General features: G+C 41.7%; 1 long non-coding RNA gene across 1 annotated transcript; it reads left to right on the top strand.

Annotated features, from left to right (window-relative positions):
• The first annotated feature begins 190 nt into the window (after positions 1–190).
• Positions 191–19,049, top strand: LOC135452898 (uncharacterized). The gene is made up of 7 exons (XR_010441726.1): positions 191–280; positions 4,701–4,850; positions 7,867–7,954; positions 11,229–11,374; positions 12,949–13,012; positions 14,873–15,003; positions 18,940–19,049. It is a non-coding gene; the product is annotated as an uncharacterized LOC135452898 (long non-coding RNA).
• Positions 19,050–24,204: the final 5,155 nt, after the last annotated feature.

Here is a 24,204-nt window from a genome sequence, read left to right on the forward strand (position 1 = left end):
GGGCACACAGGGGCAGGGCACTGACAGGGGCACACAGGTGCAATGCATCAACAATGAGGGGCACACAGGTGCAGGGCATTGACAATGAAGGGCGCACAGGTGCAGTGCATCAACAGGAGGGGATAAAAGGCTGGGCTAAAGAACAAGAAGGGCAGTTGCTTGCAGCCTTCTGAGGTGGCATGGTGTTACTCTGGATAGGTGCGTGCTCAAAGCCTTCTGCCATTGTATGGTGATATTCTGTGTGTTGTGGCTGTCTCAACAGCAAAACGTGCTGTCATAGGTAAGAGGCTGAGTGAGGGCTAGGGTCCTCCTCCATCTTCTTCATCTCTTTTGGCATCTGAGCCTCACTCATGAGCAGCCCAAGTCAGGTTGGAGAAAGGGGCTGGACTGTGCCCCCACATCTGGGAAAAATAGCTGTGGTTCTCTTCTGCTCTTCTAGTGTTTTGGTAGTATTTGAATACCAAAGGACCAATGCCACTTCTTAAATGTATCTCTTTCCTAAGACAATATGGGGGGAATGTGCAGAAGGCTTGCCATGAATCTACTGGGTTATTTTGTGCTATTTTTGAGATAACCAGGCCAATATGAACAGCCATCATTACATGGTAAGGGATGGTGCTGCCTTGATAACTGCTTTCTTAGGGGCCAAAAAAATCCAGTTTAGGATGTGGGGGTGAAAGCTACTGCAAAGAAGCAGAGGGAGAGCTGCCCACTTTTCTGTTCCTGCCATGGGGCTGTATCTGTGGCACACTGGACACCTGCAGCTCTCAGAGGTGATCCTTAGCATATGCCAGGGTGCGGGATTGGTGTCTGACTCTGTTTTTGAGAGCCTGGAACCTTGCCAGGCAGGGCTCTGGGGGGCAGAGCTCTGCAGCACAACGTGGGGCCTTTGTCTGGTGCTTCCTGTGCTGCTGGTGCCACAGGGGAGCAGGAGCAGAGCAGCCCTGCACTGGTACAAAACAGCTTTGCTGCCATAGTTGCAATCACACCAGGGAGTGCTTTGCCAGGGTAGTATATAGTTCCTGTATCCGTTAAAAGCTCCTAGGGAAAACAGAGCCTAACTGCAGGTGGAAAGAAGATAATATCACAGCTTCTGGTACATGTCTGAGGTTTCACCTCCTTTTTCTTAGTGGCCAAGAAGTGCTGCTGAAGGGGCATTTGGAAAACAGTCAGAAATGTTGGGCTCCAAAGGCAGCTATATTTCAATAGCTGTGGCACATTGAAAACAGGCTAGAGAGCCTTTCCATAATCCCTGGATGTTTCCCTGCCTATCTGTGTAACTTGCAGCTCCTGTGTGGTGGTGCAGACAGGGGCTGGCACAGGCTGTTCAAGGTGTGGGCAATGTGGCTCACTTACAGTGCAAACCAGAATTGCTGAAATTCTGGCTGAGAATGGGCTTTAGGCAAAATGTCACTTTATGATCCCAGTGGTATTAGGACCAGTGCAGTGTTGGAGATAATGAATAATTCTAAATCTGTAATGAAATGTTATACAGTTTAATATCTTCATGTTTAGAAAAATACTGAAATATAAATTCATATAAACATTAGATTAACAAAGGACTTATATTTGTAGCAGTCTACTCCTCCAACCCTCATGCACTGAATGATCTTTGCATTTAGTTTCACTACAAACCCACACATCCAAAACACATAGTCATAGATGCTTAGGCAAGCAGCCCCTATTATTTATGTAGTCAGCTTTACACACTTGTGTTCTGTTTGATGCTTGTGTATGTTTTTGTCTGACCGATCACCTTCAGTAAGCATCACCACCTTCAGTCAGGTGCCTCCAAATTTTGGAAAAAGCAATGTTTAGCCAGTTGCCTTCCAGAAGAAAGGCAGACGAAAGATGTTTGAGGACCATTTGAGAGAGTGGGTGACTGATCACTTTGTGCTGAACATCTTTGAGTGGATTGGGCAAGATCACTCTACTGACCAGGGAAAAGTCAGGGAGCCAAGGGGTGTATCCCTCCGTAACCTGACTGCCTTCCCAGTGGCATTAAGGAAAATTCTGCCCTGTAAATCTGCACATTGTGTTTCCAAAGTGTACAAGTTACTCTATCTGACCAATGTCTAAGAGTAGACTGGGGTTTGGTGTGTTTATCAGGCTTTTAATGTGTAAATAACTCTGGTGTGAACAGTAAAAATTTTTCTCATGGTCTTCATAAATGGTTTCTGTGTTTTGGCTCACACCCTAAAGCAGGGAGGTTTCTGCAATCCCCACTCCTCCAGAAGCACAATCTAGGTTGGGCAGGGGTGCTGTGTTCCTGTGGAATGCTGTCAGGGATCAGCCAGGCAAGAACGGCCCCTGCGAGCGCTGTCCTGGCTGCGAGCATGAGGGCCCAATGCACGTACTGCCACAGAAACCCAGATGGTGGGAGCTGCTGCAGCCACGGGGCTTTGGAGCCAACAGGAGCATGGTGCGCTCTTCATTGCTTTGTCTTTTTCCTTTTTTTCTCATTTTTGCCCCTTGTCAAATGCTTTGTTCTTAGTTTTGTCTGTTTTTATTACATTGCTGCTGTCCTAACAACTGTGAGGTCCCTTTCCTGCAAGTGGAAGAATATGCCTTTTGATTTGTGTATTTGTGAATTATTGTTACTTTCCTGACAAAAGAAGCACCAAGCAGCATCTTGGCAGATTAGGTGACAGAGGGAGACAGGAGGTGTCCAAATGAGAAACACGGAGCACCCTGAGAGAGAGACAAGACATTGACTGATCACCTTTCAGGCAGCTCCAGAGGAGCGCGGTGTGCGCTGCCCCGAGAGCCAGCTCAGTTCGGCCATCAGAGATTGCCCTTTGCTGCGGGAAAAAGGGAAGCGTTCCCTGGGGGGGCCAGGAGGAGGGGGCCGGGGCCGGCCCTGCGCGGCGCTGCCCCTCGTCGGGCCCCGCTCAGCCGGCCCTGCCCTTGCCCGCGGCTGTCCCCTGCCTTTGTGTCCTTGTGCCGTCCGCGGCCATCTGTGTCCCCGCGGCAGGGCCGCTCCCTCACGGCCCCATTGTCCCCACGGCGGGGGCGCCGCTGAGGCGCTTCGGGGCGGTTCCCTGGGTTCTGTAAATAGGAACTTTGGTTCTGTTTTCTGGCGCGGGTGAGCTCCGTGCTGGACGCGAGCTGCGGCGGCTCGGGCAGCGCTCGGCTCTGTGGGTTTTTTCCCCCTGTGACATCTGTGGGTGTCGCAGCCGCCCTGTGAGAAACATCTCGCTTCAACCCTGCTGCTGAGTGCTTTAGGGACATCAATGTCCCCGGGTAAGGTGATGCTGTGACAGCGTTTTCGCCGTTTTACCCACACTTGGCTCTTAAGTGCTTTGTCTGTATGGCACAGTGCAGTCAAGCTGCTCTGGCAAGGTGGAGAGGCAGTGCTGGGTGTTACTGAGCTGTGGGAGCATGTACAGACCAGCTTTTCTGGATTTTGCCTCTCCTGATGTTCCCGAGTACGTGTTGGTGTTTAAAGCCCTGTACAGCACTGTGGTATCCTCAAAAGGAAGAGACGAGAGAGTTAGAGAGTGCATGGTAGCACTCTGTGTGAGAAATCCTGCTAGATGAGGCATCCCCTCTTGAAAAAACCTTTAGCCCCAAAATCTTTTCGGATCAACTAAAATCTTGCTTTGAAATTAATTTTTTAAAATTTATTTTTATTTTTAATTTGTATCTTCAGTTTTCCATGACTGGAACAGATACCTGGCCCTTTCTCTGGTAACAAATGAGAAAGCAAAACGAGCCCTCCAAGCTGCATGTGCAGAAGCTCTGTCCCTGAGGTGCTGGGCTTTTCCTCACCAAGCCTTTAATTTAAAGGAAAGGGAGAGAGAATTTTTTTTCCCTGGTTGGAAGCAATGCAATAAATAAGTGCATCTTCTTCCAGTTGCAATTTATAGGCACTGTTCCTCAAGAAATTGGCTTCTGTGCATGAAAGCTATAAATACAGATGCTGTGCTTCTTCTGTGCGTTTTCTGGTTTATTCAAGGTATGTCAGTGTAAGCCTGTGATGAAGAGAACATTAAGGAAGTGTGCAAATGAGTTCAGCTGATGCTTTTGTAATGGTGCTAAATGGTCAAGAGCTTCCATTAGCCTAGGTAGGAGAAACAGTTTGGGTTGCTAATTAGTAAGACAGAGTTTTGCCCAAAGTAGGACTTAAAAACATTTGTCTTCATAGTGGGCTTCTAGCTTAAGAGTTGGTCAGCTGTAGCATAATTCCCAATAGATATGCAATGCCATTATATGTTATATTACAGTGTATTGCCTCAAATGCTTAAACACTGAAACCTGGAAGATGAAACCGTGATTGAAGTCAGAATAAGGTCTCATATACAGAGAGTGGAAAGAGAAATGGATAGTCTAAAAGGAGAAGGAGGGCAACATCTGACTTGTGTCAGAGCCAGTGGGTGCAGTGCATGAGTTTAAATAGCTTTGCCTCTCTCTTTCTAACTGGCTTGATTGTGACTGTGATGATGCCAAGAACAATGATCTTTAAATGAAATCCCATCTTCCACTTTGGTTTCAGTGCTGAAGCTGAGGGGGTGCGTGGGTGCAAGCACAGGGCCAGGAAAGCTCTCTGCTGAGTGGAGCCATGTCCATGATTTCTGTCCATGGCTGCTGTACCACCTGTTCTGTTGCTAGGCAAACCCAGAGTTTTGGGGATGACCCTCTGTTGTGTATACTTCTCATCTGATCCCTTGCTACCTGGGTTATTTTTTTTCAAATTCCAGGTGTCTCTTTTTGCTTTTTCCATGTTCCCCTCCCTCAGCAATGGCACCTGCACCGCGCACCAGGTTGTGAGTTTCCCAATGCTCACACAGTGGCTGGAGTAAGTCTGCCATGGGAGAATCTGCTGTGTTTGGTGTGGCATGAGAAGGCAGGTAAGATGTCCTTGCAATCAGGAATGCCAATGCCCCTTCTCTTACTGAGGGGTTTAGCACTAATAGAGCATAAAATACCAATTAAGTCCAGAGTCATCCCTGCCCTCCATTTCTCATTTCACAGAGTATTTCCAGTTCTTGTTTCATTTCATCAAATTGTACACCAACCTTCTCTCCTTTCTGGAAACTGCCAGAAAAGTACATCTTCTTTTGTGCTGCACTGTGAATATGTGCACAACCATTTCCCTTGGCGTCAAGGAGCTAGATGTTCATACATGTCAGGCACACTAGGATCAGAGTCCTTGGTAATCTGGATAATTTAGGTAATCTGGGTAACCTGACTGTGCATCAATGATGCACCAAGCTGTGGGAAAGCAAAAACTTTAATAAGCTGACCCCAAACCCTGAAATATTTTTGTGTGTGAGAGAGAAGTCTAGAGGGAGGGGAAAAAAGAGTCAACATATCTTTACCTCTTTGTGGTTTGTTTGCCTGTTTTTTGTCCAAATGTTATTGAGAATAGAAACAGAAAATTAGAGAAGAACCACTAAGGAATCCAGAATACCCCCATTGTGTGTGAAACCCAACTGGAACAAACAAAGAAGTAGGTGCTGGAAATATGCACACACAATCTTTGCAGACACAAGTAAGCACCAGAGCTGTAAATTGGGCCTGAAAAACCAACTTTCTCTGCAGAGCTGTGTGGGGTAGCTTTTCTGAGACCTATCAGTTGATGCTATTCAGGCAGAGCTCCCCAGCTCAGCTCTGTGCTACTCTGCCCATAAGGGTGTTGAACAAATATTTTGTATCCAAGAGAGACTCATTAATGCCTTTCAAACCGGATGCAAGTTCCTCATTATTCCTCTGCATAGGTCTGGTAATGGGAGCCTCCTCTAGAGATGCCCTTCACAGATGTCTTTAGGAAATGTTGATGGCATGAAGCAGGAATTGTTTTCACTGAAAGATTTATAACCTTATAACCTTTCCAAGCCTAGGCAGTGCAAGTAGGCTGAGAACCAGCAGCAAGGGGTTTCTGACTTCTGCACTATACTGTAATACTGACTAACCCAGAGAAATCATTTTGGTCTAAATTTTTGCTGTTCTGGGTCCTCAGTATGAGGAATGAAATGTCAGGGGGTTTTCAAAGGTACTGAGTGTTTCTGGCTGCTATTTGAATTGAAGGTTTAGAGTCCTTATTAAAAAAAAAAACAGCTCCCCCTCCCCCCAAGCCCATGGATCTTAATTTAGGGCTCCCCAAATCAGAAGCCACTTTGAAAGACATGCAGAAGCACAGAACAGCCGATAGATTTCCATATCCTGCAGGGTTTTGGCATGAATCCCCTTCTTTGGTTCCAGGCAGAAAAATACAAAGAGATGTCTGTGAATAGGACCTCACTGGGTGTCCAACCCTCTGAGTGAAATTTCCTGTGCAGAGGATGGTCTCGGCCTACATTTTCTAGTTATTATATAGAATTTGTTTCCTGCTAAGCTAGGGGAAAAAAAAAGTATAAAAACATAAAACCTTCAGTGGATTCCCACCTTACGGAGCTACTTCAAGCTGTACAGGCAGAATTTGTACTGGAGGAGTTGACATTGAATAGGATAGTTCAAGGGAGACACCAAAGCTCAGCAGAGACATCCTTTAAAAATTATTTGTCTTGTCTGCAATATTTTGTAAGTTGATCCAAATCAGATTTTTGAGTAATACCATTAAAGTCAACAACCAACACCCAGGATGAATCAAGCTCTTAAAGTGCCATTCAGGCTCCTTGAGAGACACACATCCCAATGACTCCTTTAGCAGTCATTAAACCAATTATCATCCCAGTCTATTTCCAACAATTATCATCATAGACTTTTTGGGTTTAATCAGCTTTTTAATTGACCTGTGAATAAAACAGGAGATACAAAATTCTCCCCTGATACCTCAGGTGTAACTGTTATACATTTAGCATTGCTGTGCACATGAAATAATTTACACCATAATACTGACCTGGGGCTGGGATATGAACAACAATATACTCATAAATTAAAGATAAAAACAAATTAAAGGCAATAAGGGAGAAGAAGAGGAAGTAGTAATCCTAAATAGAATGTCACCATGCTTGGTGACATTGCATCAGGGACTTCCTTGGTCAGCAAATTTTGGGGCTGGGAGAAGGTTGGTTTTTTTTTTTTGTTTGTTTGGTTTTTTTTTGTTGTTGTTTTTTTTTTTGTCTAAAATGGTATGCAAAGAACAGAATAGATTGTGATATAAAATTTTTGACCATCTCAAAAGTGCTGCAATTATAGAAGTGTGTTGCAGAAACGCCTTCAGACAATTGCTTAGGATTTTAAAAAAGAAGCCAGCCATTTAGGCATATGTCCCAACTAACTTTTAGCATCCCCTGCCTTAGCACGGCGCTGCAAAGTGGCCTGAATGCAGCAATTTGCGGGATTTGGCACTGAGAGCCCCGCAAGCACTTAGCAAAAGCAATTGTGTAGCTCTATTGAAAATCCCGCGTGTCATGCTGTGGGGAGCCAGCACTTTTTATCTGTCGGCACTGTTGGTGACAAATATTAAAATAAAAAGTATGACACTATAGGTGCTTCAAAATTCAAACTGCAAGTTTCCTACTGCGGGACTTCTAACCATGTAATAAAGTGCAGGGAAGAAAGCAGAGTTCAGACCCCATGCTGTAATAAAGGCAAGGAAATCTTAAGTGTTCAAATACATAATTCATTCTCTTCTGAGACTTTCTACCAGGTTTCTCCCAGTAAAGATTTTAATTTGTGCCTGGATGATACAATCTTTAATTTCTCTTTTACCTCCCGAGACAGCTGGGAGGGCGCTGGGGCAGCCGTGCCCATGCCGGGGGATGAGAGGGAATGGTCAGGAGGGGTCGGGAGCTCCGCGGCAGTGGGAGGGTGTGACAGCCCCGAGGGCCGCAGGACACGGAGCCCCGGCTGCCGCTCGCTGTGAAAGTGCCTGCACAAAAGTCACCGCAGCAGTCAGTGAGCTTTGTTTGTTTCCCATAGAAATGCTTTGCACCTTAAATAATACCTTCCTCCAAGGATCTCAAGGCACATAGCAAACACTGGCTGAGCTTCACCTTCTTATGGGGAGGTAAGAACCTGTTCCCACCTCTTCTTTGCTGTACTTTCTACTGACTGGAAGACTACTGTTTTTTTGTTACACAATTATCAAAACTGGAATACAAAACACATGACTTAGAATTTTTTTTGTTAGCTATGAATATTAGACTTGAGGATTTATTGCTTTGTTGTATAAATATTTTTACCTCTGTTTAATAATGTTTTATGTAAGGAACAGTGCAATTATCATAAGGGAAAAGAAACTAATGAGAAATTTGAGACATCTTTGCGTGTGGGAGTGGTACACAAAAGCAACAAGTTACTGAGAAGTTATTGGCCATATAAATGAGCAAATATATCCCTGCTAAAAGTTCAGTGAAATCACTGCATTTATATCAGGGATAAATTTGGCTCAATTGTGAGAAGAATGCCTGCATCTCACTCTGCAGTGGTCATTTGACCTAAATGATATACATTGATCTGTGTTCCCCCCTGGTGTTAGCATGCCAAATTGACTGGATTGCATATTCAGATGTAAAGCTACAGGAATGTGCCTCTTGACCCATTTAGATTTTCTAATCCAGGCTTTTAAGTCTAGTTATTTTCTTTTTAAACCCTGGTCTTTTTTCATTTGTTCTCCAGTGCCTTCTTAGGGACTGGCATCCATCTCACCCCAAGCCTGGTAGAGTCCTTGGCAGTCAATGCTTTAGAGATTGTCTTGCCTGGGGTTTGGTCCCCCCAGGTAGGGTAATCCAGGCAGCAGTGTTTGCAGTCATGGGGTCTGTGCACTTTTGCTGCCTTTCCTAGGAGGAATCCCAGAAATCCTTTGCGTGTTCAATGTTAAAAACATTTTTATTGTAGTGCTTGTTTTTTTTACACAAGTGTTGGAAAACTTGTGTCCCTGTTGATGGTGCTGAGAAGGCTGCCATGGATGTTGGAGGAGCTTGGCCTGCAGGTAGAGGCAGAGGACATCATGTTTCCATCTGGGTCTCCAGGAGCAGAGGATGGTGGATCAGGGCACAGCAGGGCTATGCTCCATGGTGCCAGCTGCTCCCAGGAAGCCCAGAGCCTCAGTGCCTGTGCCTAGACTTGCTCTTTCAAGAAAATATTATTTCATGCTGCTTTTTAACAGCTTTTCAGTGTAGGGAGAGTTAACTCTGATTCCTTTCTGCAAGACAGACTATTAATTAGCAGCATGAGGCTGGTGCAGCTGGGTTGAAATGTGCTAAAACAAACAATTAAAAAAAAAATTAAGCACCCTCTGCCTACTTCAGTTTAGGGGAAAGGTCTCTCTAACTCTACCTGCTCAGAGGCTACATTGAGGCTCTTTGACTCTGCTCTGAGACTTGCTGACACTACTGATTCAACACTGTATCAAGACACTCCAACTGTGATCTGAGACCTGGAGCAGAGCAGGAGCATCTTGACACAGTGTCAAAACAGTAGTCAGGAGCGCATGGACGCAGCACTGAAAGGCTTTTGTCTCCCAAATGAAAAGGAGCTGGATTATTTTCATCTTTTTTCCCTTTTTTTTCCTTTTTTTTTTTTTTTCTATTAATGGTAGCTTTCTCTTAAATAAAAATCCCCACAGTTTATTTGCAGGAAGAAAGCATGACATGTCCCCCTCCCCCCTGCCTTTTTGTTTGATAAAGCAAAGTGACAGACAATGCCTTCACTGTACAATGCACTTCACTAAAGCTTCACTTTACTTCTTCAGCTTTGGAGAAGTAAAAGGCTACATTTGAAAATTATTCCAATTTGGGAACCAAAAGAGGCTAATCTTTTCATGATACTGCACATCATTTATCTGTGTCTCTTTGCATTTTTGTTTGTTGTATATTTGGAATGGCATATTTGTACAATCACATAGTTTTGATCTGTCTTATTGTTTTGATCTAACTTGTAGTTTTGGACACAGTGTTGCTCACCAACCTCCCCAAAAAATTCGAGCTATAATACCTGTGAATTCAGTTTTGAGTGTTGACCAATGTTCAAGAGAAGAAATTAGTTCAATTGTCAGAATGTGACAATGCCTGCTGAGACAGGTTTCTTTTCTGCAGATGAGATGGTCTTAATGCTACATGGGCTGTGACTTTATAACAGGTTCAACTCATTTATTTAAAAAATGAGAATACAATTGAATTTATTTTTCCTTGCTGGGATCACAGATACCAAGGAATTAGCAAAACCATTGACTGCATGTTTTATAGATGACTGTTTTTGCTGAATGTTAAATGAAAACAATCCATTAAAATAAAAAATGAAAATTCTTTTTGTTTCCTTTTCCTCTTGGGCCTTCCCAAAAGGAGGTCGACACCGACCCAGTTTGAAAAATACTTACCTAAGCCAATCACTGCCCAGCATGTATTCCCTTGAGCAACTTGAGTGGGCATGATGCCATCTGAACAGATGGGCATTACTGTAGGCAACCAAGAGACCATGCATGTGAATCAAGTATGGGTGTTTACAGCATCATTTCCCTGATGAGAATGTCAAAATGGCAGCCCAGTCCGAGCCTTTGGCTCCGTTCACTTGCATTTCACTAATTCAGCTCTAAAATGGACAACTTCATGAAATAAATTATTAACATTAGGTTGGGTGGTCCTGATTGTACTTCATTGGCATGGGCAGAGCAGGTGGGTAATGGACTTGCTGAAAATACCGTGCCTGGCTCCTGTTGGTAGCAGGAGGATTTTTTCTTTTGTGAAATGAAAGCAAAGAAGCCCCCATGTCTGTGCCAACGATAACATGACAAACAGGCCAACACATCAGAACTACAGATGTACTACAAACTGAAAAGAACATTTTTACATTTTTTTAAGGAAGAATCTTATTTCAATCAAAATTAAAACACTATAAAAGGGGACTTACATGCCTGATGTATTTGAATAATATCCCAGTGCAAGGTCATCTCCTTAAAGGTGCACATATTGAATTAGGGTTTTACTGCCGTCCTAAAGAGAGATGCACACAAATTGTACAACATTTCTGAGCCCAGCAGTCGTTGTAACTCCTGTATCTGTTGAATGAAGAGATTTCTACTGAATTATCATTGGAAGTTCTCTACCATCTGTTAAAAAAAGAACTTCAAGTACAGAAAATAAAGACTGGAATTTAAATATTAATACCTTTGTCTACTTTAACAAAAAAGGCTATAAGATATGTGTTCTGGAAACTTTATATCAAGTGTATATCTGAAGTGCTGTAATAATTTTGTTTTCCTTTTGAGGCTCTTGTATTTTCTTCTTGCCAGTCCCTGTGTGTGCTTGTGCAATGCTAACTGCTTATGTACCCTTCATTTTCAGATGTGGTAATCTACATAACCTTTTCCTTTCCTGAGTGGCTAGTCAGCCTGAACTTGAAAAATTGGCATGCTGAACCATCAGGACCAGTTATGAAACACTTTAATCCATATTTCTTTTGGAATAATGCAACATCTTACAGATAATAGGTAAAATGCCTGGTGTTTTAGAATTGTTTCTGGTTTTATTTGGGATTGTTTTTGTTTTATTTAAATAATCTAATTTTTTAATCTTCTAAGAAGTGAGTGGTGAGTTTTGCATCTTATCCCATGCTTTAGTTGGGGAATTCAGGAGAAAAAGAAGCAGCTTTTCAAAACCATGTTAGGATTGTAAAAATGACACTTTTCTAACACTTGGTTGGATCAAAGAGTATCTGAAATGTGCCATTTTCTGTATGCAGATTATTTAATTATTTTCCTCTCATTTCAAGCTATTAAAATCACCATTTTTATTTGTCTTCTACACTGTGCTGTGATGGTTCTGCCTTCTGCCATTAGACTTGCTAAAATGCTCTGATACCTTCTTTTTCATTTTCCAGGGAGCTTAATGCTTATTTTCTTGCTCAATGTCATGGTAACAGAAAGATTTCCTTTATATTATAGCTAAGTTTGTGCTTTAAATCCAAGCAGGGCAGGTTGGAGAGTGCAGTATATCCCATGTGGAAAGGCAGCACTTGCTTTCTGGGTGCCAGCACATACTCCCAGCTGTTGCTGTTGCTGTGGGGTCACAGATGCAGCTCACACTGAATCAGTTAAAAATGTAGCAGATATGCTTGGGGACACAAGCTCAAATTTTCAGGGCCTGATTATTCTGTTAGTTTCATATGTGCAATTCCCACAGAAGTCAGAGGAAGCACTACGTGCAAACCTGACAGGCTAATTTGGAGCCCAGAACTGCAAAGGATGTAATCATACATTTGATTTCTGTGGGTTCTTGGGATGTAATTCTCACCCATCTCCATGATATTAGGATATTCTACAGCTTTTGAAGAATTGAATGAAGCTAAAAAATAGGTGACTTGTAATATTTCATTTTCAATAATCAGGGGAAGGAAAAGAAATCTGAAGTAAATGACTTCATATTGGACCAGCCCAGAGTGAAAAATGTGTTCTACAGTGCTCTGAAAACTGAGCTAAGAGTAATACAGCGTGTGGCACATTATGTGCAGGGAAGGGCCCCGAGGGATGAAGGCAAACTAATCAAAGGAATAGCTAATGGCCTAGAAGGAGAGTGGGGAACAACCTGCTTCTTACAGAGCCCCTCAGCTCAGAGGGCTGGTGTGCAGACTGCTGGGACCCCAGCCTAAGGTCTCAATGAATTTATCCAAAACAAGTCAAATTCAAGACAACTTTTTAATGTCTATATATTTTATTCTTTTATCAGAAATTTCTTCCTCACAGAGAACAGAGACAAGTATTGGGGCTGAACCAGCACTGCCACATCTGCACAGGCTTCTATATCATTACTCATGCCTGTACTCCCACAGCACACCAGGGCTAATACTGCTGGTCTGCTTTGCCTGCTCACTGATCAGCATCTCAGGGCAAATAAAATTGTCAAGAAAAATGGATTTAGCACTGGATCATTAAAAGATGATCTGAAAAGGTGACCAGTCAGGTCTAAGCAAGCTGTCACTTGTTTCAATAAGCAAATAGAGACCAAAGACATGTTTAATATGACGCTCCCAGTGTCAGTATTTACTCTCTTTCTCATCTGTTTTCAGATTAATGGAACTGAGAAATCCAAGAAGGAAAGTGGAGGCTGAGTGACGCTGATTACTCTGGAAGGTATGGCAGTTGGTGCACTAATGGGGAGCAGAATTACAGACATCCATAGGAATTGAAGGGCCTTACAACAACAAGGCAGGGCAGGCGGTGCAGCCTGCACAATGGGGAACATGGAGGTTCACTGTGCCCTCTCTCTTGAAGCCTACAGCTTTGGGAAAAGTTCAAAATGCAGTCTTGGGAATCCCAAAGTTTGTTGGCATCCCCAGATACGCTAAGATTTACAGGAGATGAAAAGTGCTCTGGGCATTAGGAACTATTAATGATCAGTTTTCAAACTGTTTGTATCATTTTCCTGTGGTCATAGCAGAGGACAATGCCACTGAAATAGAGTAGGAGATTTCAGCCTGTAACACTGGAAAAAAGTTAGTGCAAGGCCAAGAGTGTTTAAGGCTTGTGAATAAAGAGTTATGTGTAAGATGGACACAGTACTGGATGGCCCCAGGGATGAGGGGTAAATGTAAGGTACTTAAAGTTTATATTGATTTACCTCAGTGTGAATAAGGGAATTAGTGCCAGGAGCCACATCCTGCTCACTGGGTGCTGGCTGACATTGTTGGCCCTCAGGTTGGGAATTCCAGGTTAGGATCAGGAACAGCTTTATCTGGAAATTTGCCTGAGGAGACCTCACTCACCTCACCTGTATGTTGCAGTTGCTCTGTATGTCAAGGACCAATAAATAGTTCTAAGATGCCTTAATAACTAGTGTGAATGAAGGAGAAAATACAGAAAAACGTGAATGCTGCTGACTTGTACTGGGAGGAAAAAAAGCTGAAGGTTACCAGAGAAAAAACCAGGGGTCTGTCAAAGTAAGAAGAGGAGATTTGCTTTGGACAGAAGGAGGGATTTATTTTATGAAGATTAAGGAAAACAAACCTGGTGTGAAGACCTCTTGATATGGCCAAGATGTGATCTTTTGAGGAAGAGTTTGTGGAAGCTTTCTTAGGGGAGGGACAATGATTACTGTGTGGAACAATTAGCCATGAATTAGCTTTCCTGGTACTTTGGCAATTAGGTATTAAAAGCAGGTCCTGGTGTGCCTATGTATATGTGCACAAATATTTATATGCAAGTATATGTATTCATGCTGAGGCTGTCCCTGAGCCCCAGAGTGGTTCCATGTGAACCCCAGTGCCCCAAAGTAGCAAGGAGGCAAGGGGGTTGTCCTCTGCATGTGTTTTACACTACAGCTATTCTGGCTCATCCAGTGATTTTGGGTTCCTGTAGGAGGCTTATTCCTACAGGGAGTAATATATGCAGCAGATGTTTGCAGTGACAAAAACAGCCCTTCCAAAGAGGCTGCATTTTTTTCAACCCAAATATGCTCCTGTGTGAGAGTGGCAATGCAGACTGACTGAGGATGTGCACAGGCTTGCAGTGTGAATTTCCAATGCACATAGATCTTATAGCTGTGTCTCTTAAATGCTGGCCCTGCCTTTTGCAGAGGTTTGGATTCTGGTTTGTGGGTGGCTTGTACTTTGTCATTGGTCTTTCACTGCATCTCTGAGGTAATTCTGGACATGTGATTCTGCACAGGTAATTCCGTTCATCTCTGGACAGGCCTTCACAGCACTTAATGTGCTCCTACTTCCATATTATAGAGCAAAAGTGAGCTTTCTCCCTCCCTGTGACAACAGTGATAGGAACACTTGGTCTAGGTTCTACATTCTGTTCATAAGATGGCATAGAAATTCTCCACAGTTGTAAATAATTCTTTTTATACTGGGGAACTAAAGGAAGCCTCAATAGCCAGAGCCAGGTAATTCATGCAGCACACGAGTGTGTTTGCTTCAGAGGAGAACTTGGACAGAGGTAGACAAATAAATACAAACTAAGAGCACTCTTTTTAAATTTGTTTTGCAGGTGTCATGTCATTGATAGTTTTTGTTTTTTATGCTGATATTAACTACACACTGTAAAGTGAAACCAGGATTTGGAAACTGTGAATTGCTACTCAACAAAATGAGTGAGGAAAGAAGTTTCAGTGGGAGACTGTAAGTAAAATGTGTTCATACTGCCCTTAGCTGTGACTCATTGTGCAGATCCTTGCATTACAGGCAGATATGTTTGGACAGAGATTTGCAGCTGGATTTCAGAGTAATTTCTTATTTCACTTTGCTTGGAGTAACTTCTGGCTCCTGGTGAAAAGGGCTGTGCTGCTTGTTTCTGCTTCCACGCTGCTGGTTTGCCTTGCCTGTCCGTTTGCATCAACTCTACTGATGGTGTGGCAGCAGAAAGGAGAAAGATTGGTTCAGCATGCTGGTCTGATGGAAAGCTTTCCTCCTCAGAATTCAACAGAAGTAGAGTCTTCTGTCATGCAGGGGAGCTGAACTGAGTCATATGATAATTGCATAGTGTCCACATCCTGTGTGAGGGAGGGGCTGGAAATCTGCTGCTGCTTGTGGGAGGAAAATGTGGGAGCAGAACCGTCCCTTTAGTGGTAGCCTGAAGTTACACTGGGTAAAAGAAAACCAAGAAATGTGATAAATTATTTACAAAACCAGCAGTCCAATGGATGATAATTTTGCTATTTTTAACAATGCACTAATACACTACACCTGTTGCTAAACAGCTGTTATAAAACTCTCCTGGGTGTCTGTCAGGGTGAAGTCTTTACCAGTTTAGGGCAGGGTGAGAAGGGGAGCTGTGTTCCTTCCCTCAGCTTGTATGCATGCCAGAATCCAGACCTTCAGCTGCTTTTCCCTGCTCCCTTCATAACATCCATTGTCTCACACACAAAGTGTCACAGCTATGAGCTTTAGCAGCACAGATCTGTCACCAGCATCTGGTTTTTAAATCCTTTTCTGTGGGCTCATATGTTTAAGTTACTTATTTTTAAATTGCAACTGAGTCAATATTTTACATTATTTGGAGGCATATGCATCATGAATCAGGAGAGGCCTGATACAAGAACCTTACTCACACTGATTTCTTTCTGATAATGGACAGATTATGATGCTCCCTGTAACAGTAAGGGTAGGGGAATTGCTCCACTTTGAGGCTTTTGAGTCCTATCAAAAGTACTCCTTTGTGGTTACTGCTTAAATCCTGTAAACACTTGTTGCTCAAAAGTGGCCCTCCTTCTTTCTTGAGTCTTTTGATTTTTTTCCCCTTCTTGTAGGGATACACTAACAATGTTTTTATTATGCATGAGGAGGTAACATTTCTCAATAAAACCAGCTGTGTGTACTCCCTAGATTCCTAATCCTGTCCTCCCCATCTAATGGGCTTCATATTACAGCTGTTCCTTAACATTTTATTTTTTTTAAAGTGGTCCTGTTGTTTTCATACTTTAATATGGTTCTGTTTAGTTTTTGTGATTCAGTTTGGTTTGTGAGAAATGCTTGCATTTTATCTGCTTTGCTGCGAATGCTAACTTCTCTGAAGCAAAAGTATGTCCTTTTCCCTACTTAATTGTGGGACTTCCTCACCCTATGTTGAACAACAACCCTTCTTTCTCCCCAAAGCTGGGATCTCCACAGTAAGATCTGAACATGGGCGGTTTTGGAGTTGGATTTTTGTCTGTTTTGTGATGGGTTTGTTTCTTTGTGGATTTAGGGGGGGGGGGGGATTAGTTGGTTTGTTTTTATTTTTTGACCAATGTTCATTAACCAACTAGGTTCCTTTGGTGCTGAAAAGTGTAGTGAAATATGATGAAATGCAGTGTGTCTGTCATTCTAAGTTGTAGTGCTGTTTAACTTCTGAGTAGCTATATGACTTCTGCTGACATGCTGTACTCTCTGTGAAGAAAATCAAGAGTGTTTGAAGTCCAAAGACAAGCTGAAAATGTGATGTTTCCCCATTAAAAATAATTTTATATGTGGAGAGTGAACTAAATATTGCTTTTCTTTTCCTTATGATAGCCCTGACTCCTTTTTAAAATAAGTTTTTAATTAATTTCAATTGGAACTTGTGGCATAACTGTTTCATGGATATTCTTAATGGTACTTTGATTCCTTCTTGTACAGTATTATAACTATACTTTTTTTTCTGGCTCTGTATTGCCTGTTTGCCCTTCAGGCTACACAGATTACAAAATGAGTTTTCTCTGCGTCTGGCCACTGATCTACAGTCTCTTTTCTGTCCTCTAATCTGCTGTTCTTTAGTACTTTGATTCCTTATGTTCTTGGGTGGCCTTTCTTATCCCTCTCTTTTGGATTTAGTGTTTTCTCTAGTTTTTCCGAGGCTGCTTTCTCAATGTTCATTGTCTGTTTGGCATCAGCATGATCTGTAGCTTCGCTCTTTCTTCCTTTCATCCTTCACAAGATCTCTGCTGCATATGGTGGACCACCTTTCTTTTAAACTGCTTTAGCAAAAGCTCTTTCAAAAACTTAAGCAATCTCCAATCTACCTTCTTGCCCATTCTTATCCTTACTGTTCCCTCCCCACTATGCTCCTAGTTTGAGATCTGTCAACTCTGCATGACTAAATCAGTGTAAATAGGCTTGGCAAACAGTTTTGGGTTCTTATATGTTGGCTCTCCCTGGGTCCTCAGATTTTTTTCCCCTCCCTCTCTCTGCCAGAAAACCTGCTCTTTTCTCTCTCTCGGCACCATCTCTTGAGCACTGTCTCTTTCTCTCCTTTTTCTGTCTTTGTCTGTTGTCTCCAGGGTCTCCACTGTCACATCATACAGTTCTTCCATCATATCTGGCATTTCTGACCTGATCTTCCTCTCTAGCTTGCTGGCATTTTCTCATTAGTTACAGGCGTCCCCTGATTCTGTCAGGCTTTTTTTAAAGTTATTTCCTACAGCTTTTCTAATTTTTTTTTCCCCAACTTTTAAAAATGTCCTCTAACAACTAAAGCAAACTGGTGGGGGTTTTGAGTTATCTTGCTTGCTTTCTTCCTTTTTTGTTTTGCATATTGACTTGCTGGAGCCATTCTGAAAACCTTCAGACCCTCCCATTTGTAGTGCTGAACGCTATCTGGATATCTGCAGCTGCTGAGGAAGGCTGAGGTAGCATGTTACCCTGCCTTTGTGATTTCAGAGTTTGCATAAAACTATCTACTGACCATCCTGATGTAATTTTTAGGGCTTTTAATATGGTTTGCAGTATCTTTGCTTCACTAACAGTTTATGTTGTCAGCGTGGTGCCTTGAGCTTCCAGTTGCACAGCTTTAGCAATCTTCACTTACTGACATTCTCTTTCCTAGGGCCAAGTTTCCCAGGGGTTTTCCTCATGTGACACAATCTTCTGTAAACTAGAGCACTGAAATCTCTTAGCAAAATTAGTTCATCAGGCTTTAGTACTAGGTGACCTCACTGTGAAACAGCCACTAAAATACATTTTATGTGTCCAGATTGTCTAGGTAATTCCATTAGTATCATTCTCATGGTAGCTGAGCAGGTAGATTGTCTTATTATCACAGAGCCTGAATTAAATTCAGGCTAATTTAGTGATGGTAAACTCTGCTGCTGCTATGGGTTCCATGTAATTTTTCACTTCCATAAACTTCTCTCTGTTTTTAATGTGAACTTTTAAAAGAAAAATGCAATTATCTTTCTCCTTGTTAACAGCTTCATTTTTTAAGTAATGCACACAAAATAAATGTAGGTGATGTATTTGGTGTATTGTCGTAAAAGCAGAAGAACTGTTTCATTTTATTTGTCAAAAAACATATTTGAATTAATATTTCACTCTTTTGATGATGCCACTTTTATTGGGACAGTTAAGACTGACAGGGATGGGCGTAGTATAAACTCCTGTTTAGTGAGCAATTAATTTTTCATTACAGAAAAGAAAAGCAGCCAATCTTTGCATTGTTTTACCAAGTTTTCTTTCAAAATACACAAAACTTGTATTGCCTATAATCAAGTGGACTCACAAAATCCTGTTTATAGATTTTTTTTTAACTTTAAACTAGACAAAAAAGCAACATTGGATGGGAAGATTTGGATAATTATAGGAATTTTTTTTTTTTTTTTTGAGATGTTGACTGCATCAAGGTGAAAGGGGAGGAAGGATCTATTGCCAGTCTTGCCCCAAGTGACTTTGTGACTGTGGATTTCTTTGCCTTCTTCCAGTTTCAGCCATGTCAGGTAAACAGTAAAGTCCAGAAACTTAGTTTCTAATTTTTCTGTGAAGACACAATTCATACAAAGCAACAATTTGAAGTATGCTAAAGTGGAAGTGTTGCTTTTGATGAATATCATTTATTCATCAAAATTCACAAAAGTGTTGCTTTTGTGAATATCATTTATTCCTTCTCAAGATTTTAATAATTTTTTAATGCTGAGCTCCCTGACAGGAAAATTTCATTATGTTACCAGGAAGTAGTCACATCCTCTCCAGTTGCCCAGAAAACCCCCTGCTCTTAGAAAAAGCTGTAGGAGGTAGACTATTTCCAGTAAAATCTTTGGAGTTTAGCAGTTGTGTATTGTGGAATGCAGGATCTTAGAATGTAACTTTAATTTACAGGCTTGGCTGCTGAGTTTTTGTAACAATATTTGCTTTAAAGTGTAAAAAGACCCAAACAGATGAGACTGGGGAAATAAGAAGGTTGCTTTATCAAATCATAAAGATCGACCTGCCTTCCTGACCAGCACTTCTGGAGCTGCAGGCTCCTGCTGAGGGAGGCAAAGATTTTGAATCCCTCTGGTCAGGCTGCCTGTGCCTTGGGCTCCTTCTCCCAGGACATCAGGGTGTTCCCAGTGGATGACCCTGTTAAAGAAGGGTTGGGTTACAGTGCTGCTTCTGCTGCTTTATACACCATGTAAATTCTCTTGTGAAATCTGGCACACTGTATTGGTTACTAAATTCTTCAAGGGGAGATTTCTTGATCCTGTTGAGAAGAGAAAGCTTTTACATGCTCTTCTGGCAAGTGAGTATGAGGAGAAAACAAGACAATCTCCTTTTCTTTTGTAAGGAGAGAATATATTCATAGCTGATGTTTTGTTCACTAGTTCCGTGTGTTATTTTCTCAGAAGTTGCTGTCTACAGCAGGAATACTCTTTCACAAGTAGAACAGTTTTTTAATATTAAAATAATTCTATTAATTTACCAAAAGAAATAAAAAGAGCAAATAAATGGTTTAACTGTCTATTGTCACATGCAAAATCCTTGATTTCTTAAAAGGACCATGTAGAGAGGAAGCAGTTTGTTTTAATCTCTCTGAGTTCTGTTAAGCAGCAAAGAACCACTACTTTTGTGGTGCAGAAGTCCACAGATCTGGCTCTGTGGTGAGTATCTCCTGTGGAGATCTTGCTCAAGGTTGGAAAAGTTCATACACTGGATCAGTAGAACCCAATTATCAGCTCTTTTTCCCCACCATCCCAATGTGTGTGTGTGCACGTGCTCACCATGGCAGCCACAGCCACCAGTCATGCACACACCCCTGGCTGAGACAAGTGCTGAAGCTTTTTCATTTAGAGAGCTCTTACTTGTGGGATTATGGTTTACACTTAAAATATAATCAGCTTTCACTGTAATGTAGAACACACAGCTGCTACTGTGTTTTCAAACAAGGTATTTTCTGCAGTAACTTTTGCTTTAGCAAGTATTCACACATTCATGAAACCCCCCCCAAACAAATAAACCCCTTTTTCCCTGGGCTAAACACATAGGATATAGGCATGGCTATAGCCCTGCTCCTTCTCCATCTCACCCAATAATTTGACAGCATAGGCTCAAGTATTTCTATACATTGATTTCTGGGCCATGACAGATACCTTTTTGAAGGGGCCCTGCAAGGAAGAGACATATGAGCTTTGTGAAGTAACTTGCTAGCAGCCAGCACATAAACATGTCCTGTTTATTTATTTTATTTGCCCTGTAATAGAAAATATACAGTGATATTTTCAGGCTTATCTTTTTCAAATTTCACAAAAGGACTTGAAGTTGTATTAATTTTAAAGGATGTGCTATGGGAGATGAACTTTTCAACTTAGAGGAAGATAGTTTTTGCTGTAATTCCTTTGATAATCCTTAATAATGGAGTAACATATAAAAGGCTTCTACTAAATGAACAAACCTTCCTTAAAGTTCCAAAACATTTCTTCAGAAGAACATTTACTACCTCTTACATAAACTCTAAAATTTTCATTCTTTGTGCTGGGTGTCTGCTTTGAGCTTGACTTAGTTTTTGATCTTTTATCTTTCTTCATCCTCTTTGCTTAAGTTTTTATACTGTGGTTTTTATCTATACTTCTAGTATTCTATGATCTCTGATTGTTTTATGTTTTCAGGCGTCCAGAAGTTTTAGAATATTTCTTTAAGATCAGCTTTATTCTCACTGCTGTCTGTCCATACACATTTTTCTTAGTTTTAAAGAATTAAGTGTTTCAAGATAGAACTTTCTTTGCAGCATTTTTTGCTAATTAGTAAAAAGAAATTTGTGAAGTACTTCTGTCCTCAGCATTTCAGATCATGGCCACGTGACAAGTGGGTAAAAAACAAAGTTCAAAATTAAAAAAAAAAACAACTAAAACAAACCCAAGTAATATCATTGTCTATAAACCCAGCCTCCTAAAGTGAGAACTGATTTTCTGAGAACCTTGCAATTTTTTGTATTTTTCAATTGTCTTTCAGGAAAAAAACAAACTAAAATTTAACTTGACTCTACCATTTTGAACTAAGCAGGTAGAGGTCACATAAGTTTTGGAGGGGATAGATGTGGTGCCAGATTTGAGATGTCATGGTTTTGTTACTTTTCCTTGCGCTGTCTGAGCCTCCTTTAGGCTGTAACTGGGAGCACTGGCTCTCGGAACTCTTGGCTCTTGTGTGGCAGGAATGGCAAGAGGGGCTGCTGGGCTAAGGTGGCTGCAGTCACTTTATGCATTACCAGAATGGAATCATGCAGCTGTGTGAGCCCATACACAGAGTGTCCTTCATCCGTGACAGAAGCAGCTGAGCCTCAGCTATAAAGTAAATAACCTTGATATTTGGTGCCTAATTGGTGTGCAGAGTAGACAGGGCAGGTTTTATAGAGCTGGCTTGCTTAAGTGGTGGTTAAAAAGCTGTGGGATTCACCTGGTAGTAAACATTCCTAGAAATGCAGAAGTAATTATTTATATTTTTTTTCAAGTAATGTAGCAGCAGGGTGATTGTCTCTATTAAAGGCTTTCATTTAATACTAGCCAAAAATGAAAGCTTGACATCTTTTCTGTTACAGAAGAGTGTAGGTTTATTAAAATTTGGGAGCTGCATGAATAAGTGCTGCTGACTATAGCTTATGTTTGTTTTCTAGAAATTGGAACTTCCTCCTGGGGATAGTTCCAGGAAATGTCAAGTATCAGGTTTTGTTCAAAAACCTGCTCTGTACTGTTCAAAGTGGTGTAGGTAGCATGGTCAAAACCAATCTTTTGTTCTTTGGTTTATGTGTGCAAGAGCTTTCTGTAGCTTGATGGGCACTCTGCATGTGTTCTTTATTCTTCAGAAATCTCATTTGCCCCAATATTGTAGCTTCATACCCAGGTAATTCTGTGCAAAGCAGGAAGCTCTTACTCTGCATTCCTCACCTGAGGAATTTAATGGGCTATTGCAATGGGAGCTGCTGCTCAGGTTTTGTTTCAGGCTCTGGCTGACATGGCCAGCACTGGGCTTTCTGCTGACAGGTGTGCTCAAATGCTGATCTCCTAGCTAGAGAGAGGTGCTGGACCCCCAAGTTAAAACACTAGTTATACACTCATACACTTTAAATTGAACTTGGAAATAGTCACCAGTACAACCTGAGGTATGGTACAAATCTTTTCTGTATGCAGCATTAAGATTTAAGTTCATATCGCTCATAAAGGAGGTGATGATTGGAGGAATTCCTGTTGAATTCCTGTTACTTTTCCTTTTTCTTTTTTATTAATACAGATTGTTAATGGATTTCAGATAGAGAAAATACATGGCTTGAAGAAGGCTTTTTTGTTTGCTTTTATTTACTTATTTATTTGTAAAATGAACCCAGTCAAACACTCTGAGTCTGCTTGGATCTATGTGGCCCTGAACTTCAGTCAGCTTCAACCTTAGAAGAGGACATTGAGCCAAACAGAAATTATTCTATGTACAAAGAGAAATTCTGTCTTGGCACAGATTCTATAAGGTGTGTGCCCATTACATATTTCTGAACCTGCAATGTCATTCAAGGGATTCAGAAGACACCTACCCAGAGCAGTTCACTTAACAGGACATCTAAATCCTGAAAATGGATGCTCACTGGTACTTCCTGCAAAAATAAATTAGAGAACACAGCTCTATCTGAATGCCTCTTTGAAGCCTTTTAGGAGCTGTCCAGAATTGGGTGCAAGTGCTGTTTATTTTTCTCTAGTTTCAAACGTATCAAATATTTAATCCTAAAACCTTGCTGAGCTGTATGATTATTTTAACTAGTCTGTGAAATACAAGTGAAAATCTTAGCAAACTCTCTTCAGCCCTTCCAGCTCACCCACACTGACCAGTCTGGCATTGCTCCAAGAGCAGCTACAATTCATAAATTTTAAGAAGCATTAAACACATTGATCACGTTAACCAAGAGAATAAAAGTTGCTGCCTTCTACCATTAGGTTCAGAAACAGCAATCAGTAGGGTTCTTTGGGACTATCATTTTGTACTAGTGGAGAAATCTAATTTCAGACATAATTTTATAACCTCTGCACAACTGTTCTACAATTTTCCATATGCTTTATTTGAATGCCACCCATCAGAAGCTGCCCAAGGCAAGGATGTCTGTCCTTTGCCTTTGACTTTTTCCTGTGATTCCTCTGCTCAATACACTTGCAGTAGCTGTTACTCAGGGTACACCCACCATAGCATGGAGCAGAGTTCCTTCCACAGCTTCAGCCTTCATGAGTCAGGAAAACACAGCTGGAACTTCTTGATCAAAAACCTCTTTGTCCCCGGGGAGCCCTGCTATCAGTGCAATGTTTTTGTTTGAGGAAAATTCTGCCTCCATGTCTGATGTGAGGACGTGTGCTTGGGAACACAAACTCACATTGCTCCAACATAGGGACAAGGGCCTGAGTCTGCTGGATACTCTTGTGTTGTTACATCAAGGGTAGGATGAGGAAGAGTGGCCACAGCTAATGGCAACAACACTTGCACCTGGTTTCAGCATTTATTAAGGACATGAGGGTTACAACTTCAGCCCGAAGGTCCTGCCTGTTCCAGGAGTTAGTGTGCAGCAGTAGATGCTTGACATAAAGGTGGTATGTGTGTCCTTTTTTTTACCTTGCCACAGTTTGCATTTCACAGATTGTGGTATATTATGCC

The sequence above is a fragment of the Zonotrichia leucophrys genome, chromosome 11, assembly GCF_028769735.1.
Source record: "Zonotrichia leucophrys gambelii isolate GWCS_2022_RI chromosome 11, RI_Zleu_2.0, whole genome shotgun sequence".
NCBI lineage: Eukaryota > Metazoa > Chordata > Aves > Passeriformes > Passerellidae > Zonotrichia > Zonotrichia leucophrys.